Genomic DNA, 23,846 nt, shown 5'->3' on the forward strand with positions numbered 1-23,846 from the left:
CTGCGCCCAGGGAGCAATGGGGGCTTGGATGCCTTGCTCAGGGGCTACCCCTTATTCGTCTAATATTGCTGCAGGACTGGGCGAGAACAAGAACTGTGGGAGTGGTTGGATTCCACCTCACCTCAATTTCACCAAAAGCCGTTTTCTAACAATTTTTAAATGTAATTTATACTTTTACTTTGGAAAAGTAAACAGGTAATTAGCGATGAAACTCCGTTTCTGCGCAAGAATCCACTGCGTTAATGTAAAAGCAATTTGCCCGACGCACACGCATGTGTGTTTTTATCGTAGTTGACACCTGATGTTGAACTCAGATTAAAAGGATCCGTGTGCTGTCAGTGCTGATAAACTCACCTCGGTGGGTAAGAACTCCCAAAGCTCTTAAAGTTAACAGCCTTACATGCGGCATGACATTACTGTGTTGGCATCAGGCTCCGTGTTTGTTTTAAAGTGCACGTAAAGCATATGCAGAGTTTCACACATCATAAATGTGGAGTAACGATTTAGGGCATAAAGAGTGAAAACAGTCCTTTTTCAGTTTTCTGCTCGGGATTCTTTTAGGCGTGTCTAAAAATGTGGCTCAATGATGCGCCATAGTTAGCAAGGCAGACACGCTCTCCAAACCGTGTTTGCATGGAGTGGCACGGTTGAGTTTGGTATGTATTGTTTTGCATTTCCATTAGGAATAATACCAAAATAACCAGTGTGTGAGAGGCTCCACACAGACTGTGAGCGCTGCCATCATTACAGAAAATCAAAAAAGCATCAGTCTGTCAGATGTAGGAGTGTCTGACAGATCGCTCTGTGTACAGTATGTTCGTTGCAGCCGTGGGATTATCCCACGGGATGAGTGGACTAATATTCAGCCAATCCTGCTAAAGCCAAATTAGTCAAACACATTTCCATCATATTTCAGAATAAAGCGGCCCTGTACAATCTGAGCTCATGGGATAGTGACGGCAAATAAACGGTGAGCTGTCGAATCCCCGTGGTCCAGGGATAAACTTGTGATGAAGCAGCTTAAATCGCCGCAGTGACACACAAATGGAAGCCAACAACAGGTCACACTCTGCCTCGGAGGAAAACTTTGATTACTGTATTGTCCTCTCAGTGTCAGCGGCAGCATGAACCTGGACGCTGCTCAACACAATAATAAAGACTTGAAGACTTGCTGGAGTCCAAGTCATTGACCCCCACTTTCCTGGTTTGTGAGGCTTATGAGAGGATGGCTTCTGTGCAAAAATGAATGAGTGACCTTAATCATCAGAGGGATATTTGGGTTTTATTCGGCAGAGATGCAATGCAGGCGGTCATCGCTGCACTGCTCCACTGGCAGGCGTAAAGAATGGTGGGGTGGGGGTTTGCAAGGTCGGTTCACAGAGTGTGTAATCCATATCATCCAGCTGCCGAGGCTGTGCTGCTGCCAGCCCCGGGCCAAACCGTGTCAGACACATTTTGATGTTGATAATGATGTCAGATTATGCTGTCATCTGATGTAATTTCAGCCTGTGTCAAATTAACAAAAGAGGGATCAACTATTTTTTTTTTTCTGCTTGTGACCTTCTCGGTACAAACTTCATTCGATTTCACGAGTGTTTATTTTTTTTAGATTTATTTATTTATTTTATAAAAAAAGTGCAGGCAGACTTCATATTTCCAACTTGGCCTTTCCCTTGGAAATATAAGATCAACGATTTGCAGCATCCTTGTGCTCTGCAGCAGGAGTAATTCATAACACCAGAGTCTAAAAAAACACCCAGTGACCCTGGACTGTCTGCACAAGAATTTAACACTGACTTTCTTTTCCAAGAAAAACATTTAATTAAATCTACCTACCTACCTACCTACCTACCTATGGGGAAGCTCATTTCAGGCCCCGTTATTTATACATAAATTCTGCAAATAAACAACTAGAACAAGGGAGCAGCTATTTGTCTACAGACTTCATCACAGAATCCACACAGGCTCTGCTGTCGCGTATGTTTCTGCAACGCTGTCAATCAAAACCCGCATTTCAGACAGTTCCCAATCATCATGCGTCCGCCTACTGACTGTCCACTGACGGTCCACTGACTCCCAGAGAAGCTGAGCTTCCCTGGAAGAGACGTTTTTGCCACATTTGTCTAATCACGTGGCGCTCGCTGCAGTGAAAAGAAATATTCTGTGCCATCAAGTAGTTTTAATGCAGATGCATCTACAGCAGGGGTCTCAAACTCATGGCCCGCGGCCCACATATGGCCCTCCAGTTGAGATCTTGCGGCCCTCACTTATTTTAAAACAGACCAACGGTGAACAATATTTTTTACCATAATATTAATTTCATAAGCTTATCGAAGTGTCTACATGTTTTGATTCTGTTTTTTATTTCCGCCTGTTTTTGTTATTTACAGGTTCATTTTTGCAGGATAAATTTTTTTTATATGTATATATATATATATATATATATATATATATATATATATATATATATATATATATATATATATATATATAAATATATACATATATCAAAACAAACACCTTTTGATATATATTACTTTGAAATGGTGTGCAATATTAGCCTAAATATGTTTTAAATACAACATCATGATGGATTGTGTAATTTTTTTCCTATAAACTTTTTTCGATCCCCTCCTGACCAAACTAGAAGTTCACTGGCCTCCGAGTCTATTTGAGTTTGATCTACAGGAATATGAAAATCGCGTCACCCACGATAAACAGCTGATTCTGAACAAACTAGAGACACGTTCTAATCGCGTTTCTGGCGCACGTTTAGGATTGAAATGTAAATGCAACGCAGTACATATCTGACAACATTTTAGAGGACGCTGAGCTTACCTTACTGTCTTCGAGCAATTGCCACTGGTATCTATCTATGTATGTATCTATCTCAGACTTAACAACCTGCTCTGTGGCATGGGTGCAGTAGTTTCCTGGATCATTTCCACATCATTAGTGCAAATGATAACCTTTCTGAACTACAGGTAATTATCACATCAGGAAAGAATCATGCTCGCTTGCCATTTCGCACAGATCTGTAATCTAGCGACACCACTCGCCTCTGTTGTGCCAACATGGAGCTCCGTGGTATCCATGAAGGCCTCCATCAGCCCGAAGAAAGGTCACATATGACTGGTCCCATGCTTTGCATTAGCTGGCATTTGTAAAGTGGAGGGAGATAAATATTTCTGAGAGAGAGAGAGAGAGGGATGTGTTCAATGGAGCAACAGCTTTATCCTGAATGTGCAAGGACTATCCTTCTTTCTTTCCTGCACCAAATGTGATCTGTGAGTTCCTCAGGTGCTGTGTCAGTGTATTGTGTACATTTACATCACATGAATGTTTTGTCCCTTTTAAAATCAGTAATGACTTGTTTTTAAGTGATTTTTAGCTGATACAAGCTGCTTTGCTGGAATTCCTCGCAGCTCTTGGGTTTGCAGTTCGGCTGCAGTCTGACATCATGCCCCCAGATTCTAGGAATGTCTCCCTTCCATGTTTCCCTGACAGTGGAATGTCAGTGTGGCTGAAGATCCACACACATTCCACTCACTGAATTGACCTCATATGGAAACAGACAAGGAACACTTGAAGGATCTCAGAATCTTGAGAGGAAAAACAAACCTTGAGTAAATCCTTTGAGAAAAAAATAAAAGGGTGGAGAAAATTCATTTCACTTTCACTTCTTTTGGGTGCTCGATATCATTTATTTCATCAATCAGATCATCGACAAGACGGATTTAAAGAGAGACTGGAGTAAAAGATGCGAAAAACAGTCACCGCTGAGAGCCATGAAGGTGTCCCTTCCTCCTCGGTTTGTTTCTTTGTTTCTAGATTCATGCATGAGTGACAAAACAAACAAACAAACAAACAAACAAACACCACAAGGCAAAACAACCACTGGTTATTGGAATGGTATTTATTTAGCGGCTTCACCTGGGTTTTAAAATGCCAGGTTATGTGTGCGTCTGTGTGTGTGTGAGAGACTTATGTTGCTCAGCATGGCTCGGCTCGACCTTTTTTTGCTTTTCCATTAGCGATAGAAACTGATACCTGGTGCTTCTTTTAGTACCTGCTCTGGTGAGGTTCCACGCGAGCTGAGCTGATGCGGCCTCTGATTGGTCAGAGAGTGTCGTCACTGGAAGAGTCATGAGCATGACGTCCGACACAAAACTGTAGATCAGTTAAAAAGACTTAAAAATCCTGAAAACGTGTGTTAATCTCCAACATTTAGCAAGGAAATGTCTATAATGCATGGAAATGCGACATTGATTATGATGAATTATTATGATAATGTTATGATTTAATATAATACATTTCTTATATATATATATATATATATATCACTTTTAAATCTCTCACAGTGAAATATCAGACTGTGAAAAATATGTTTCTTCCTTTGGAATATCTTACAAATATTCTAAATAATGAGGTCAACCAGTTCAAGTCTGGCAGCCTTGTATGAACTATCGTGGACCTGACGTGTCTTCTACTATTAATACAATTTTCATTTCTTTTTTTAACACTTTTATCATATATTCTTGATTTAGAGACATAATTTAACCCTTGACACAAACCCAGATAAATGCAAATATTGCTCCATATCTGCTGGATATGTGCACAGGGAACAGTTACTGTCCGCTGATGTTTGCCATATCAACGCAATAACGCGATGAAACATCGCGCCTTTCGTGTTTTTCTGACGTTCTGCATGTTTTCTCTTGGTTTTATGGTCAATTATAAGCAAACATACAAAATGCTGTTGTCAGCTGGGGAAATTTCCCTGAGACGTGACAAAAAAAAAAACACAACAACTTAATAAGAAACTTAAACTGAATAATTATGTTAATGAAAGGGGAAAAGAAGTCACATTAAATGGCAAAAACCCCGGAAAAGTGATTTCAGGATGAAACGACAAGAACGGTGCCACTTTAAAAAAAGGCATCAAAGGTGCTGCTGCTGCTGCGCGGAGCTCACAAGCGTGGATCATTTATGCTAAAATCGTTGCTGAAGGCAGGGATTGTCTCCGTCTGCCATTTTGATACACATTTACATGCTAAAACACAAGAATTAGAATTCATTAGCGTAATCTGAGGTCTGGATCTAGATCGCGAGTTGTTTGATTAGTAGCTTTGGGACGTTGTTTTTGTAGCGAGTCTGCCCGTCTCCCACTTTTGTTTTTCCTTATTTAGCATGGCTCTCTGTAATATGGTTGTGCTTGAAGACTAATCCCTGCTATCTCAGCTCTAATTAACAGAGCAGACATAGTTCCCAGACACATTTGTTGTTGTCGGGTGTTTTTTCCTCCTCCGTCTGTGTTGTTTTTGTGCAAAGCACCTGGACTCACTGACAGCGATTAGACCTTAGCTACAAAAAAAATATAATACGCTCATTTCACTTTCACATGTGACCTCATGTGATGTCATCATCATCATCAACATGTGATTCCTGAAAACTGGGCCGCGTTGAAACCGAGAAAGCTGTGTTTTCTTTTCCCGAAAATCAAATTTTTTTTGGGGTCTTTGTCGGTGCAAAGCTCGCGCTTTCACTCACACGTTTATGAGGAAGTGCAGAAGGACTGTGCAGCTGCTGAGGTTTACCTACATCAGAGGAAGTGGTGTGGGAGAGAAGACAGCGTTACAACCAGCAAATAAAACCGGATATCCGATGCTGGAACAATTGAAACACTAAAATATGACAAACGAGGCTGTTTTCTCTGACTCTCTCTCGCCCCGTGCTGTATTTACTGTCTGCAGTTAAAATGAGAAACGTGGAGAGACACAATGGAGTTAGGTCGTTAGATCAAACATCAAGCAAAATCGCCAACGTCAATTATCTGTTGGTGTGAGCCCCTGAGAGCAGGTAAAAAAAAAAAAAACCCATATAAATGAGTCGCTAACTGCTGAACCTCAAAGAGCCGCTGATTTCCTCAAACCTGAGCCTGTTAATTGGCGCTTGATTGATAAGTCGAGTTCACGGGCGCTGCCACATGTTGCCCTAAACTGTTCCAGGGTGTGTTTTTGAAATCAGCTTTAAGAGTGGAGGAAGTAGGAGAATCACTGGAGGGCCCATTAAAAAAAATTACCAGTGTGCACACTTGCAAATAAGCTGTCACACATTACAAATGAGATTACCTTCTTCTTCTTTTTTTCCCAGCGTGCCCTGGAACCTCGAGATGAGAGGACACATGGGTAAAACACTGAAATAGCTCCAATTGTTGTTTTTTTTTTTTTATCAGTGTGCTCGATCTGAAAGAGCTGTTTGTGCTTTCTTCATGCACGGCGGAGAAAAAGGTATATTCACAGCTCGGAGCACAGTATAATCAGCCGCGGTGAAGTGTGAAGTGTCTGTGGAAAAGATAGTGAGTGACTTTGTCTCCGCGTGGCCTCCGAAAACAAGGAGCGCTGTGAATTCCCTCGGATAATATGGACAAATCATTCATTATATAAATGATGTCAATTATATGTCAATCATTCCATTAGACTAATGAGGATCAGCTGTGCAGTATCTGAATGTACTGGCACATACAGACACACAAGGTGTGTGTGAAGTGGTCTGTCTTGTTTGCATGGACCAGCGCAGCCCACATGAAGAGCACTTGAGGTCTTTGTTTGACATCTGACACCGAAGCTACACTGCGTGAGTGTGCAAGTGTGACTGCTGCTACTGCTGCTGCTGCTGCTGGGTTTGCATAATCAACCATGCCACTTTCACATAAGAGTATCCTTATTAATGATTTAAAATGGTTTATAATTACACATTAGATTAAAAAAAAACAACAGTGAGCAGTGATTATTTAGTATTTAAGAATTGTACACAATAATTTAAGATTTTTCTTTGTGATTACACATAATACACATCATCCAAGGTCACACAGATACATAAAATAAAATAATATGCATAAACTTTACATATATATTTGTAAATAATAATAATTACTACATGAATATGTAACTATATTAAATTATTAAAATATAAAGTAATACATACTAGTTAATTGTACAAGTAAAAATGTACAAATACTGTAGTATAATAGTGTCATATTATTAATTATATATATATATATTAATATCACAGACACTTATTCATATACTCACATACAGTTCAATTTATGGTTCATTCTGCAAAGAGGGTCAAACCTTTAACAAGGCTAATAAAAGGACACCATTTCTCATAATTATATAATTAACAACGGTCGTCTTATTGTTAGATTTAAGATACATTTTTCAAATGTTAACTTATTTTCTCTTTAAAACTTTGCCTGAGACAATTTAAATGACCCAATTTGTTAATTTGCCATCGGCCGAAATGAACGTTTAACCCGTGAACTGTCAGAATCTTTTTAAAGATGAACATTAATTAAATAACGGTTAAACTGGAAGCTGCACAGCTTCGAAGCATTGAGCAGATTTTTATTAAGTAATCCAACCAGAAACCTCATATCACACACGCGTAGTCTTATTAAAATGTAAAAACATCTGGTAATCTTCTGGGTTGGCTATTTATCCAAGGCAAAGAGCATTAGTAGCAAAAAAGTTTGTATTTTTGAATGAAGTGTTCATCCAAGTGTTGCTATTCATTATTAACAAAGCGGACAAATTGTAGATTAATGTGCAATGACGACTGATTATTATTTATGACCATTAATAAAAACAAACCTCCAAGAAACACGGCATCTGAGAACTGCTCTAAATTCAGGTGAAACGGAGAATAATTCACTCTCACTCGGCGTTCTGCACAAATAAAGAGTATTAATGAAATATTAATAAAGCGTTAAAGCTTCACCCGTCAGTGTTTGTAGGTCAAATGGTTTACTTTTAACAGCAGAGGCAGAGCCTGCAGCTTCCCTCTGCTCTGCACAGCACTTACGGGTCATTGTTTTGGTTTTATGGCCCGCAAGCTTGACTGTTTTGATTCAGTCACACCTGACAAAAGACAATAATACAGTGACTTTACATGACCTGAACTGCACCACAAGGCTGACAAACAAAGCTATAGTGCCCATGGTGGAGCGTTAAGCAACATGATTGCTGTGACAGTTGTGGTGAGTGTGGAGAAGGTTAATTTGAGGACGACAAAGAAACTTCATCCCACCGAGGAAACGTTATGTGATCCTGTAGCGTCGCACTTACAAAGAAATGTTAAAGAACACAATTACAAAGAAATGTTAATGAACACAATTACTGTCAGTCACAGAGACCTGGTGAAACGTGAACTATACATGACATTAGAGATTTGGTTCAATATTTAGATCAAACTAAAACAGTAAATACACAAGAATCCTGTGAAGTTTATCACTGATGACGAACAAGCTACTACAAACATGTGGTGCAGATTAAAACATTTTAAAGTAATGCCAAATGGATTGTGCTGCAGACATTAACACAAGTATTTAATATGTGATGAAATAAGTAACAATAATTTATCTGAATTTATTCCAGATTATTGACTGCGTGTAAAACAGGTTGTGTTACTCCCCCTGATCATTTTCCTTGTGGGTTTTCTATACTCCAGCTTCCTTCTCACAGTCCAAAGATGTGCAGATTGGAGTTAGGGTAAAGGTCCAAAGTGTAAAGATTAGTGATATCTAATGGCAAGAGCTGAGATTGTAACAACTCCTCCGCTCACTCCCCTTCATACTCAAGCACATCCGGGTACTGAAATGGCTTTTGCATAGCAGAAAGGATGTTGTTATTCTTTGCATGTGCTCAACGCTTCTAAATGGAATGCTGGTTATACTATTTGGGCTGCTGTAGAAACATGGCGGCTCAAGATGGCGGCCACTGTAAAGCAAGACCCTTGACTAATAAAGTACATATAAAATGCTTATTCTAAAAGGCAATGAAAATATATAGTACATTCCATGTGATCAGCAGTCAGTTGTTGCTCTTCAAAGACCCCCGGTGAACATTGTAGATCAGGGGTGTCAAACTCATTTTTGTTCAGGGGCCACATACAGCACAATTTGATCTCAAGGGGGCCGGACCACTAAAAATAGCAAAATAATAAGAATAAGAATAATAACCTATGAACAAGAACTCCTTTGTTTTTTCTCCTTTGTTTTACAAAACATGAAATTTCTTGAGAAATATAAGTGCAATTTCAACAATATCATGCCTAAATTTACTATTTACACAGCACACTGGATCTATAAAGGCACAAACATTTAGTCACGGGTATCTGGAGTATTTGACATTACGTTTAGATTAGTGTGAAATTTTAACAAATTCATCCTGTGGGCCGGATTGGACCCTCTGGCGGGCCGGTTCTGGCCCCCGGGCCGTATGTTTGACACCCCTGGTGTAGATGATATGGCAACACATTGGGGTGGGGTGGGTTAAAACCAGGCGTAAGTTCATGTGGCGAGGAGCTATCTGATCACAGAAAACACATCCTAATGCCAGGTGTGTTAGAACATAGAAATGTCAACATGGACACTCGCAGCTCAGATCTGATCACTTGCAATGCATAATGTGAACAGTTGGCCAGGAAGATCAGATTCTGATTTGGGCTGCAGTCTAAACACGGCCTTTGAGGATTCATTGGGCCACATTCCTGCAATCTGCCCTTAGGATGAGACGCCACCAGCTCAGCTCATGGTGTCTGATCAACACTAGTCACTCGAGCAGGACCAGCTGGGCCAGATATTTCCTGCAGCTCAAACACCTCAAAGTGCACAGTATTGGCTGTAACTATTTTAAATCAAAAATAAACATGTTTGTCATCTCAGGTGCAACTCAAAGTGCATGAAATCAAAATGCTGCATAATATTAGCATCGGTTTCTCTTTGAAATTAGACACACATATGTCATCTAAGACCCACAAGGTAATAATCTGCACGCAATTTAACTTTTTCTGATAGTTAAAACTCTTTTCAGTCAGTCAAACTCAAGAGCTTGAGCCTTAATTCACTGTGTGTGCCACAAAGAATCACACACTCTCTGACAAACACACAAACAAGCTGACAGGAGAAACATCTGTACAATCACACTCGTCAAACAGTCATGACATCAGTATGTATTTGATGAAAGGGTGGGGTTGCTAGATCAGAATGCATGTGGTCCCATGGAGACGCATGCAGAAGGCATTTTAATGCCAGGTTTGAAGAGTTCCACTCAGTGTGATCTGGCTGTGAACGGATCACTGACGACCTTTGTCATCGGGTCTAAACGGGGCCAAAGATGCGATTAAAGAGGCAAAGAGACAATGTGTCGCAGAGTCACGAGTTGTGAGTCTGCGACAGCTCCAGCCACCGTAGCCAATCAGACACCATGCATGTGTGTTTCTGTGATGAGACGGACGGATGCCCCATATAACAGCCTGTTGTATGGCGTGAAACGCACGGCAATCTCTCAATTCTGAATGCTGTTAAGTGTGACTTTATCTTAAGGCTAATTGTTAGAGAATGAATGAGCGTCTTTTGTTTCACTGACCAGTTACAATTGTGTTTCATGTGGAGAGAGTGGACAAGGGGGTTTGGGGTCAGTTAAGGACGATTGGGTGGGGTCATGCGGTGTCGTAGTGGCCAGTACTGCTGCCTTGTGGCAAAAAGACCCAGGTTCACGTCCTTGTCCGAACAAGGAGTTTGTTTGTTCTGCCCACGCGTGGTGTTTTTTTCCGGGTTCTCTAGTCTCCTCCCACAGTCCAAACATATGCAGATTTGGGGATTAGGTAAACTGGACACTCTAAATAGACTGTACCCGATGTACCCCGTCTATCGCCCCAAGGCAGCTGAGATCAGGTCAGCAGTTTCATGCAGCGGTGCTGTGATGACCCCGCCCACATTCAGGAGGTGACCCGAGGCGGTACTATATAGTGGAAAAAGGCCAAAAATCTCTTGTGGTCTTGTGAGAACCATAAATTGCTTCATGACACTATACACACCCTGTGCTGTAAACAATGTCCCTGTATAGGTATATAGGGAATTATACACTCCCGTTTAATTTTTGCCCCTGCCCTTCCAAATTTCTGTGCACGCTACTGAATGGATTGTAAAAAATATACATTGAAACTGTAGGGGGAGCTCCATAGAGAAAAGGGCGACCAGACTTGCAGAGATCTGCTTTGTTTAGCGAGACAAGCATCAGTGCACTTTAATCGACAGAAATCAAGCAATGTATCACAGAATGACTCAAACGGAGCCTTATAATGCTCCTACGGTACTTTTTATGCATATAGGTAACAGCAGAATCGTATTTTATTCCAGACCTGCAATATCCCATCATCTTCAACTTTCTGATTATGATGATTGATTTTCCTCATCCTAAAAATTGCAATAAAAGCATATAAAATATACAAGATATTTATTGAAAAAGCCTTAGCTGTACAATCCATATCTCTAAACATGTATTAGACATGTGCAGGTTTATAAGAGTCATAAGGTTTAAGTCTGGTTAAACTGCACACATGTACATTTTATTAGGCACATATTCTTGTGTCAAACATCAAACTTCCTCCAGCAGCAGCAGCAGTAGTAGTAATAGTATGTGGTGGTGACACCGCTGGCCTGCTGCCTTACATGGGCAAACTTCTTCACTCACTGACTGAGCCGGCTGGAATTTCAGAGTGTGACGTCAGCGCCCTACAACTCTCCCAGAATTTGGATCAGGAAAGTTTTTTGCTGGGATTTGCAGCCTCTGTTCTGTCGTGTTTCCAAGAAAGCGAGGTAAGCGACACACACACACGCTCACTCACTGAATGTGGAGCTCTGCTGTGACGCCTCAAACATATCAGCTGAGGCGTCGTTAGCCGTGACTGATTTGAGCCAGTGTTTGGCAGCCGCTCGACTTCAATTCGTTCGGCCTTGTTAGGCGATAATGTGGATTTTTTTTTCTCTACTGTAGCTCTGTCTGAGTTCACAACGAGGGCGTGGACTCAACACGTTAGCTGCTGCTAAAGTTAGACGCGGTCAAAACCTCCCCAGCAAAGCGAACGTGTTGCTTGTAGCTAATGTTTGGACCCGTCCGTGTGTTTGTAGAAATGTGAGACACCGTAAAGATAAAGTTTTACAAAGCGGAACCTTTGGGCGTCTCTCTGAGCATTTCTGTTTTACGCCGAGCCGTCTGGTGCTGCTGAGCAATGCGGAAGAGACTGTCAGCAGAATAACATGAAAACTAAAGCTTATGTTTGTGCAGAAAACATATTATTAAGCGTATTTATTATCAATAATATGTGCCACTGTGGCGGCGAATGACAGCTAATGACTGTCAGTACATGTTTGCTGGTTTGTACGAAAACAAACTTCACATGGTTTTGTATGAGTGGACGAAGTTCTTTACGGCAACACAGATTCGCCACGTTTATAAGTTTAAAAGAAAAAAAAATAATCTCATTAGCTGGGAAAAGTCAACATTTTTAACTGTCCTGCGTTAAATCATTACTCCTGATCTCCTTCATTATAAAAGGCGATTCCAACAATACATTTTAATGTTCAGGAAACTCCAGCTACTATTTCAAATGTTCATCTTAATTTTTTTTTTACTTATATACCGAAATAATGACAGTTTTCTTCAGCCTTTTCCAACACCATTTGGTTAGGATTGCAAAAATAATGGTTTTAAAAAAAAGAATCAAAATAAATTCAAGCCCACCACTCAATTGCCACTCCCCTAATATACCACAAAAATGTATGAACTTTATTAGTAGTGCTGCTAACAAGCCCCTACCTCACATGTACATTTCATGTTAACGCTTGATGGTTTCGCTTAGTGCTTACTAGAGCAGTGTCTGTCATGGTTGACGATGATGATGATGATGTGATTTTCCATTGTCGCTTGCCCTTTGACCAAAAACACTGGTCATGGGAAGAACAACAATGTCCGAGAGTTCTTGTTGATAAACACCTAAACAGGATTTCATTGGCTAGCACCTGTGTTGGAAAATCTGCATCATGTGATTTGACTGACGCAATGAAAAAGTTGAATACTTAGGCGCAAGATGACCAGTTTGGGAGTAGTTTCAGTAAAATAAGTAAATAAGAAGTGTTTCAGTTGACACCTGTATTGTGTATGTGTGCAGTGTTGTATGTCTGCAGACAGCAGCTACACGTTTCCACATCCATCCATGTATAAATCTAAGGCCACGGCTCTGTTCATACTAAACTAAGGGCACTTCTTTACTTGTATTTATTGAGCACTAAATAGTAAATGTGTACTGGCCAACCACTTGGTGGGAAGCGCAATGAGAAGATAATTGGTTAGTGACAATGGAGTGTCACTTACAGTTTCTGCTAAAATATAAGCCAGCATCTTAAAGTCAGAGTCAGTTGTCACTGAGGGAAACTTGGACTTTTGGACTAAGGTAATGTTCAATCATAAACGTTTACATTGTCTTTAAGTAGTTGTTCAACAGTTAGTCCTGAGGGATTCAGCATTGTTTAAAGTGTTGAAGGCGTTGTGAGCGGACAGTGGAGCACTCCCGCTAAACACTTTTGCTTACTTCTGCAGACGCTGACTGTAGAACATCCAATCCAATCCAATCCAAATTTATTTATAAAGCACATTTAAAAACAAAGAGCTGCACAGTTAGACATAAAACAACATTAGAAAACACTAAGACCAACTTAAAACCAACAGAAACATTAAAATAATAAAAGCGTTTAGACCAATAGGAAAGGAAAGATGGATTAAAATAGGCAACTCTCATGCCGAGCAAAAAGCCAAGGAGTAAAAGTGCGTTTTGAGGTTTGATTTAAAAAACAGGCAGTATGGGGACAGCCGAACATGTGGCATCAAACATCTCTGCATCGTTGGCTTACAGCGTACTGGAATTAGTCGGGGTGGCTTATTGAAAACCCGGGAAGTGACTGTGCATATAAATAACACATAACAATAAACACTAAACACTTACAATAAATGTAACTCGTAAGTGATCGTGATTAATTTCACTTTGCTAGAACCAGACTGGACCTCATTTTGATTTAATTCTTTGTGGCATAGATTCAGCAAGGTTCTGGAGACATTCTTTAGAGAGTGTGGTCCGTATTGACATGATTGTGTCACACATTTGCTGCAGATTCATCTGCTGCACATCCGTGACGTGAATCTCCCATTCCACCACATCCCAAACGGGCTTGATTCGATTGCGATTTGGTAACTGTGGAGGCGATTTGAGTATAGTGAACTTGACATTCACAGATGGTCTGTCTCTGAAATGTCCATTTTTCTGTCTTTGTACCAAACTTAAAAGAAATTGCACAATAATGTGTCTTTATACAGACGCTTTACACCCTACGTTCTCTACCAGAGCTTTGCGCAGATCGTCGCCACTCTGACGACGTATAGAAAAGGTTTCACGTCATTGTCTTCATCTTTGTGAGTGACAAACAAACCCTAGTGCGGTGTAAAGATATTGATTTGCTGTAAAACATACGTAACATGAAAAATAAGTTTCCCCGTTCCTCTTTAAAAGACTCTCTGTGAATTTCAAATCAATAACACCAAGGTCCCCTTAGAGTGCTGCTATCAAACTGCATACATACATTTGTATTGCTCTGACACCCTCTTGACTTCAGCAACATTAAATGTCTTTAAAATCTCTGGTTAAAAAGAACTTGTTTGACAGCTGATGATGTTAAAGTTAAAAATTGAGTGCCTCAACTGTCTTTGAGCCCCGGGCCCCCTGGTAGATGAAGTCAAGTTATTCCCCTGTTTGTGTTTCTTGATATATTTTAATGAGCATGTTCCTTTTTTCCTTAAAAAAAGAGAAAAGAACAGTATCTTTTTGCCATACTCCTAATGCCCAGTTTTAGAGTAGAGGGTGATGTCAGGACAGTGGGCTTTTAAAAAAAGCATCACTTGTGGGATTGTTCCATCAATCAGAAGCCAAAAAGCAGGGTAAATAAAAAGGAATATAGTCAAATGTGAGAGCAATTTGTTGGCAGGTTTATCTCACCAGAGAACAGTCTGCATCACATTTCTCTAAAACAGGCTGTTGCATCAGAAACCACCTACCAAGACTTGACTTGTAAAGCACACTTCTTAAATACAATTTTCCTGTACTTTTACAGGCCCCTGAAAGCTCCATCTTCACCATTAGTGTGTAAATCAGCAAACAATTAATATATCCACCAGACATAAACATGAACCGCGCTCAGACTGTGTCCATTCTGCTGCATTTTCATTTGACAACTGCGTTTTCAGATAAAAGGGATTCGTCGTCCAAATGAATGTTTCAGCTCTGCAAAACTAAGCAGGAAGTGGATGTGGTCAACTGTGTCGTAACTTCACGGGGATTAGCTTTGCCGCTGTAAATGATACATGATTACATTAATCGCACAACAGGATAATCAGTAGCAGGGCTGCAACTATTAATTAGTAATTGAACACTGAATTTTTTTGTGATTCTTTAAAACCACTGCTTCTTTGATTTGAGCTTCATAAATGTGAATCTTCTCTTGTTTCTTTGCTTTTCCATAACAGTACATCAACGCTTTTTATGACTTCCTGTCTGTTTTTGGACCAAGTAACTTGTTTAACCCTTTAACACGCAGACGGCACGTTTGTATACCGTTCAAATGTCAAATTTAAATAAACCTTTTTGCTTTTCTTCATATTAAATTAAATACAATAAATAAATAATAAATAGATACACTATTATAACCTGCAGTAAGCTGTAAATAGCATCCAGATATTGAAAGTTAATCTTGAAAAATCACTCACAGGACATTTTATGATTTAACTTTTATGGTTACGGTTAAAATCAGCTAAAAAAAAAAGTCCATACAGACATTTTGAGACTGAGGTTTTAAAGGGTTCATTGAGAACATGATTGGCAGAGTCATTAAAAATCAAGGTTATCATTAGTTGCTGCACTTATCACTTGTCAAAGCAGTAAACATACACAGAAAAGACATACCGTCCCATTCATACCATCACTTGAGATGGATGATCAACTGTGCCAAGTATTTTTCTGGATTGATGTCAATAATTAAATGATGGAGTTGCGATTGTAGGTGGATACTTATGTGAATAGTGTTATGAGTTATGACTTAACTGGATCTGTCTTGTTTATTAAATAGATACTAGCATATTAGATGTTGTTTTGCTCTGTTAACTCTCTTCAATAAATAATTGTCACAGTGCGCTGAAATGTTCTCTCTGTATAGTCACTTGTCAGCATTGTTTTTCGTGTGCAGTGAGGTATTACCCTGACACTGAGACTGTGTGCACAGTGAGAAATGACAGATTTTAAATGGACAACTTACTCTCCGGTTTAAAGAGGATTTATGGGAGAAGCGTGCTTTTGTCTCTCCACTGATGAACGACGTAGTCAGAGAAAGAAGCTGACAGCGTTCACTTACTGTACCGTGTTAGTTTGTCTCTGCACGGCACACACAGTACACGCGCTTATGTAATTAGTTATTTTCGAACCCAACACTCATTTATCTACAATTACCCATCGAGATTGAATTGTCTCTTTTAGTAATGAGTGAGTGAGTGACTAAAACACATTAAAAATGCGTACATACTGTATACACACACACACACAAGCATATTTACAGCGAACACACTCACAAGTGTGTTTTGTGCTCCTGTTATATAAAGAGAAATTATGCACATGTGTTTATGAATACATACATGGTTGTGTGTACGTTAGAGCCGCAGCTAACCTTTCGATTATTTCCTCCATTAATGGAGTATTTGTTTGGTCGATAAGATGTTGAAAAATGTGAACAGTTTGAATGATTTATTTGTCAATTAAACCAGAACATTCACATGTAAGAAGCTGAAAAATCAGGAAAGCTTGTTTTAATTATTAAAAAATAATCCAAAACCGAATAATCAATTATAAAATATAGTCGACTATTAATTTAGTAATGGATTAATAATCTATTAATTGAATAATTGTCGCAGCCAAAGTTCGCATATACAATGTACATTATTTAAGGCTTTTTTCTGAATACTTTTATTCAATTACTTACATGCATTCTCTTGATGTTTCTTTCTTCTCTTTTATCTGTCTTTGTCTGGCTTCTTCTTGATTTCTCACATGCAAAGCACATTTTTCCTTATATTTTTTAACTTTGTGAAGTACTGCATAAGTAATAATTATTATTAATGTACAGTGCGTTGTCAGTGCGAGTCATACAGAGTCTTTATTTTTCATTCCCGACAGATTTTGTGGCACAGTTAAAGGGCACTGCAGCTTTCCAGAAAACCCAAACATTCAGAGAGGAGAAAAGGTAAGAAACATCCGTCTTTTTTTTTTTGGTGTACTGGCTGTTAGTCCATCATATTTCACCATATTTGTCTTCTTTTTTGTGTAGTCATTCCTTTGTCGTGTTGGAACTTATGCTTTGAATGAATGGAATTTAGTCGTTTAGTCAAATTAAAGTAGAGTAGTGGCACAAGCAGAATATGATAAAAACATAACAGTGAAAATCCACCACACGCTGAAATGACTTTACTCTGAGAAGTGTAAAAATACTTAAAGTTCAATGTGAAACTGCTGCCGGTCAGATGATGTTTGCTTCAAGTGTCTTGAGGTCACACATGTAATAGAATGTGGTCATATACTTTTGTTCTGACGGTGCATTCAGGACCTGTATCTGACACTGTCCACTGTCACAGCTTCAGACTCATTGTGATGGTTTAATGTCTTGTTTTGCGGGGAGATTGGGGGCCATCTCCACTGACCCTGCTGTCTGTTAGAGGAACACAAGCTTTGCAAAATAAGGTACCCGCACCGGGAGTCCTCAGAATCAGGAGGTCTCAAGAAGTCTTGGATCTCGCGAGAAACACAAATTGCTTCACTGCACTGCACACACACCAGCCAGGTACTGGGTATAAGATCAAGGCAGTGATGGTGTTATTGTAGACGGATGAAAACGACTCTCTGACCGAGTCAGACTGGCTTTTTTTTTGAATGGTGAGAATTGAACACAGTAGCATGGAACACGGAAGCAGACTGGCATGGACATGGCTCAGCGGCTTGTGTTTGCAAACAGATGCACATGGCCAGGAAAGGGGAAGGGAGGAGGGAGCATCAGCAGTGAGTTTTTATGGTAGACAATGGATGGATGATGGTGGTGTCACAAAAATATGTCCCCCTAAACTGTAGGGGGAGCTTTGCAGAGAAATAGGCACAAATGTGACTAAACTTGCAAAGTTCTGCTTTTGTAGGGCCATCATGTTGCATAGTACACCTCTCAGTGTTTATACCTTCCTGAGAATTTGCACAGCAGGTGTAATATTTTCCAAATTGGTGTTTAATTTATAAGATTAATGGATTAGATTAGATTATCTCACTGTGTTTTGTCAGGTGACTCAGTATTTGATACCAGGCTGTTGGTTTTGCCTTGAACTGACCTTGGACATGCACATGTCTTCACTGGTTTTATGGCAGAGAGTTTGGATTAGCTTGTTGTAAAAAGCCTACCTGCTTTTTTATTTAAACACACAAGAGATCTCACTATCAGAAAAATCACTACAGCTCTGGTTTGATGACAGATGCAAATACACGCAAATAAAATGCGAAAACAAAAGGCAACGCACTGGCTTCTTGGTGGAACCAAATACTTTCTTCCTCACTCTGATGTTTCATAGTGATTTGCCCTGGAAGTTAAAGCTGTCATAGACGGTATTATACAAATGCGGTTGCGCATGCTATGTGCTTTTACGGTAGTCATGCAGAGAGTTATAGGAGACTTGAGTGTGTTTGCGCTGCACATGTTGTCGCCTGTTCTGATTCCGCAGTCAAAAGTTCTGTAAATCCTCTGTAGTTATGTCTCATTAGCAGAGACTGTAAAGCAGATTACGCCATTAAAAGGCGACTAAAATGGAATGGTCCATTACCTTCAATAGAAATATAGATTTTCAAGTCAATCAAGTCTTGTCATTTTATTGATAATTTGAACCCGGAAATGTTACATATTATATCTTTAAGTCTTTAAAGTTATTTTTTCAGACCTATTTCTGTGTTGACATTGGAGCCACATATTTAACTGGTAATGCCTTTAAATATGCAGTGATCACTTATTTAAGAGTGCCAAATAAAACCACATTCCCCCAAAAAAAACTGTCCCACCACAATTTCTTTTTTAGAAAAAATAAATTGTTTCAATGCAAATAAAATACATATACATAATAGCTTCTCACAGTAAAGGCAAATGTTTACCTCCTGATCTGTTCCATATGACCTGATAATGACCAAAAGTCAACATTTCCCTGCATTCATTTGTATTTATTTGTATTTTTCGGCAGTTTCTTCAGATTCCCATTCACAGTCTTCTCTTAACGTCTTCTCCTCAAAGTTGGCTCATGTTGTTATCCATCTTAGGTCAGACCGAACTCAAAGTGATTGTGAAAACTTCTCCACAATCATCATTATTATTCCTAGTGAAAGGTATGCACCACAGAGCTGGCTCTGCCGAGTGACTCTGGCATTCCAGGCTGAAAGCAAACCAAACTGATATTGCCCTCAATACTGTCTCCATATTTTCTCCATATTTGGAAATGTTTACCTCCTCATGATGGTTGACAGAGGTTGGAAGAGGGGATGTGAGTCATTTCAGCTGCATAAGGCATTCTAGGGGTGAGAGGAGCCTTCTATGTAACTGCCGTTTAGTGAAGCTAGCACTTTTCAGAGATCTAAAGAGAAACTGTGAGTATCATCCTGTGCTCAATTTTTTGTTGTATTGTGTATTTTTATGGTAGCATGTGTCTGTTTACTCGCTGTTAGAGAAAAGTTATGGTTACAATATAATGTAAAATAATTGATAGAATATAAAAGATAGATGATTTCTTTTTTCCCATTGCTGCTTGTGGGGAACGCATGACTGTCATTGCTTGACTGATTGTCTGATTGAGTTCATTGCTGGATTCTTGCATCAGATCTATGACTAACACACAGTGTTCCTGGGCTTCTCTGCAAGTGTAGATTAAAAAAAGAAGAGAAGGGGACTTTTCATCTGTTGAGTAGTTATTCTGGGAAGGTTTTTCCAAATTTGGACTAACTCTGCACTGTGGTGAAAAAAAAGTTTTTGACCAGAAGAACAACTGACCGTGTCATATCCGAGGAAAGACATTGTTTTATAGACCTTATTGTGTGGTTGTGTGTGTGTGTGTGTGTGTGTGTTATGGTGCATTTACACCACAGACAAAGGACATTTCTGCATTGTGAGTGAGTTTGGCTGTTTGTAAACACAACCCGCAAATATTCACCTGCTCTCTTTTGGAAAAGAGGAAAAAAAGGTGGGCTCATTTTTCTTTCTTTCTACCAGTTCTGTCCCCATATCAACACTGATGTTTCTGGGGCATCGCATCATGCAGAGTATTTTAACTCAAGCGTGTGAAGTGAATGATGTGATTTCATGTCTTTGCGTGAACTGTATCAACAAAAGTGAAGTCAAAATAGTGCGAGTACTTGGTTTTACACAGAGTTAGGCCTCTGCACACACATTAACAACAGCACTCTTCACAGCCTTTGTTTAACCTCTGTGTTTATGAACTTTATAAACAGATCATTTGTGTATGTGCGCATACACATGAATCCAGTGCTGATTGACATCTCAGGTTTATTAACAGCTGCTAAAACACTTATAGACCCTGTTGTGGTCATATAGGTAGTTGGCCTTGTTATTTCTCAGTGGCCATAAAAGCTAATAACGCAGCAGCGATTAGAGACGCTGTAATTAAACAGTTAATTTACAATGTTTACAGTAATTCTTCAAAAGAAAAACACATCTATGACCTGGGCAATGTAATGAAATGGTTGAAGATAACCTCCATCTGTAGGCCAGGATTCAAATAAATATTTTCAAATTGTTCTTTTGAAAGATTCATCTTGTGAAATTTGAAGAACTCAGGCTGCATTAAATGATTTTTTGTTTTTAAATCATTGATTAATCTGTTGAATATTTCTCCAGTGATGGATTCATTGTTTGGTCCATAAAGTGTCAGTAAATGATGACAGCTTCACATATCATTTTATTCACAAATAATTTATTCACTGTCATCGAGGACCAATATATTTGTTTTTAAGAAGATGAAATCCCTTTTGATGAAGTTGTTTGTGTTTGTTTATCAAAAAACAAATTGACTTTTCAATTAACATTAACATTAGAGAGTTTGCGGTAAAACATTCAGTTATGTGCTGAATTATATGCACATACTATGTTTGTATGTGTGTTAGGTCATTGCATATTTTTGTGATAACTGTTGTTGTTTTATTGGCCAGTTTGATCTGCAGGTGAAATAGCACTGGTGTTTTCTTATCAGTCACATTAAGAATGTTTAAAGCAGCTACCGTTTAATAATAAGCAGTGACAGACGCGGCTGCATCAGTCTCTGGCGACGTCTCCAACACTCTTCAAATGACTTAATCTGGTCTCACTCTGCTCTGCTGCTCTTAATTTCAAGACGCTGGCATCCTCCAGATTGGTAGAGATTGTATGTTTTTCAAGACGAGTCTTCCAACTGAATCTCTCGTCAACAAATTAAGGCATGATTAACAAGAGCAATTACATGGAGGATCCCACTGAGCTGAGGAGCATCAAGCTAAAGTGGAAGAGATTATCTTTCTTATTAAGGAGAATCACTTTAAGGGTTTGATTACTTTCTGTTTTTTTTCTCTTGAACTCTTGATTACTGTTAAACTAATGATGCCCTCTAAACAGCTATTTTGTTTCTTGCTCTTGATCAGTTAGAGTGTAGATTGAACACTGAGATTGTACGTAAACACCAGCAGCCCGGGTTCTGCTATTTCTCCAGGAGCTAAATTGCTATAGTGGCATAGTCAATATATTTTTATGCACAATTAAGTCAACTACGCCATTGAAATGGACCATTGTCCCTGTCCCAGTATACAAACACTAGCAGGGTATATAATTATTGAATAAAGTGTGTCTGCCTCTGCAATGCTAGGAGGTAATATGCGCCCAGCTTGTTCGTATTGGGCAGTTTAGCTGGCGGCTAATTCCTAACCATGGACTTAAAAATAGTCAAATCTTTGAGCTGTCAGACTGTAAATTTGGTTTCCTTCTTTGTCAGTCCAAAAATGTGTCTGCTTGGATTTTGCCAGATTTTCATCACTTTTGTCTTATTCTTCTGTGTACCAGCATCTTCTGTTATTTTTTGAGTCAAAGCCTCAGGGCTGGGAAATGTGGAACTTGCGCAGAGTGCCCAAGCCAGATTGAATCCAACTGAACTTGTATTGTGCATAAAATCACATTTTTGGAGTGTGTTGAGCCTTGTTTTGGTTTGTTATAGCATGGTACGTTTCCTTTAGGAATAGTATCAAAATAACCAGCCCCAACCATTCCATTTTTGGCACCCTTCCCTTGGTGTATCAGATTAAAATGGTATAGTACAGTCTGGGTGGAGCTACACCACCTCCACCCACAACAGTCGGCTGCTTGGACAGAAAAACAGCATTCCCTTGCGATCGGAAGACGAGGCAAACACATAGAATACAAAGCTTGACGTCTTGTTGAGACAAACATCCACAAACTGAGCAGGAAAAAACGCTGCTGGATGTCCACCATTGTGGTCTGTTGTGTCACATTCGATGTTGTCACACTAGTGCGACGTCGGGCACAGCGCACACCATGCCTACCAAGTAAAGGTACCGTTCTCAGTCGAAATGCAAGTCTGAACCCGGGCTTTACCATTCCAGACCGTACCGTACTGTACCAAACCCGAACCATACCATGATGGAAACAGCATTATTGTCTACCACTTTATCCCCTACATGAGGGTCCCAGGGGGCTGGAGCCAATCTTAACCAACATAGGGAGTAAGGCAGGGTACACCCTGGACAAGTCAACAGTCCATTGTTAAAACCGAGACTCAAACTGGTGATCTTCTTGCTGTGAGGCAACAGTGCTAGCCAGTCCTACTAAAATGTTTACATATATTTAAAAAGTCGGGTTTTAGTCGGACAAACACAGTCATTTGCTATTTCTGACGTTGTAAACATAGTAATTGAATAATTATTACAGTTCTGGATACATGTCAGCATTGGCTTGGCACATGTGTGTTTTGGGACTTTCTCCCAGTCTGGAGATAGTTTTTTTTCCCTCTCAGCCTCAGCAAAGCTGGACAGCACGAGTCCATAAACAAACGTCTCTGATGCATTATTCTACAATCTGTTTCAAGGCTTTGGCTGTGTCTCTTGTCTCAGTGTTGATTTGGCTGCTTTCTAGTGGCCAATATTATATTTGAGCAGACAGTAAATCATCACCTTAGTTTAAGCTCTTGGGCTCTTTTGAAGGGAAGCTCTTCTCAGGACTTGGCCTGCATTTATTGTTCCCTTTCCACAGTGTAAATCAAAGACCCGCACCTTCTGCATGATGTCATGACCTTCCTTCATAGCTGGGATGTTGTCAGATTTGTGATGTGTTGTCAACAGACTCGACCAGACACTTTATATCATGGCTAAAGAATTCAGTTTTTATTTCATAAGAATGAAGTGTCTGTTGCATCTTTATTTCAGGAAAGTTTTCAGTCTGGTTGCACAGCCCAGATTCCTCTATGGAAAGATGTCATATCGATATCAGTAAACTCTCCACTTCCGCCTGTTGCTTCTTCAGGCCCTTTCTCAGGTTGTCTCAGTTAGCCTGATCTCACATTTAATAATACAGTGTTATAAGTTCTCGATTCAAATTAGTTTGTTGTTTGTTAAATAGAATATTTTTACATTGGCTGCCACAACATTGAGAACCTTTTACAGTTTGTGCAGTAAGTTGAAGATAAAAGATTAAAGTTTAGCTTTTTAATTATTTATGAGTTCTGTCTCCATGTAATCAGTCAGAAGATTTTGTCTGAAAACAGTTACAACGCATGGAGTTATTGATTATTACTGGTTATACAAACTCCAAGTCCAACATTTTGATATATTCAAGAAGCTCT

The 23,846-nt window shown here is 39.5% G+C and overlaps 1 protein-coding gene across 3 annotated transcripts in view; it reads left to right on the forward strand.

Annotated features, from left to right (window-relative positions):
• The first annotated feature begins 11,446 nt into the window (after positions 1-11,446).
• Positions 11,447-23,846, forward strand: part of LOC122780680 (LIM domain containing preferred translocation partner in lipoma) — a 147,498-nt gene continuing 135,098 nt past the window's right edge. For 2 of the 3 annotated variants that reach the window (XM_044043820.1, XM_044043821.1), the window contains exons 1-2: positions 11,447-11,662; positions 17,113-17,179. The gene's annotated coding sequence lies outside the window, so the exon portion shown is untranslated. Of the gene's footprint in view, positions 11,663-17,112; positions 17,180-19,520; positions 19,600-23,846 lie in introns of those variants that run through there. The other variant, XM_044043822.1, reaches the window with a different exon arrangement.

Source organism: Solea senegalensis, linkage group LG14, assembly GCF_019176455.1.
Source record: "Solea senegalensis isolate Sse05_10M linkage group LG14, IFAPA_SoseM_1, whole genome shotgun sequence".
Taxonomy (NCBI): Eukaryota; Metazoa; Chordata; class Actinopteri; order Pleuronectiformes; family Soleidae; genus Solea; species Solea senegalensis.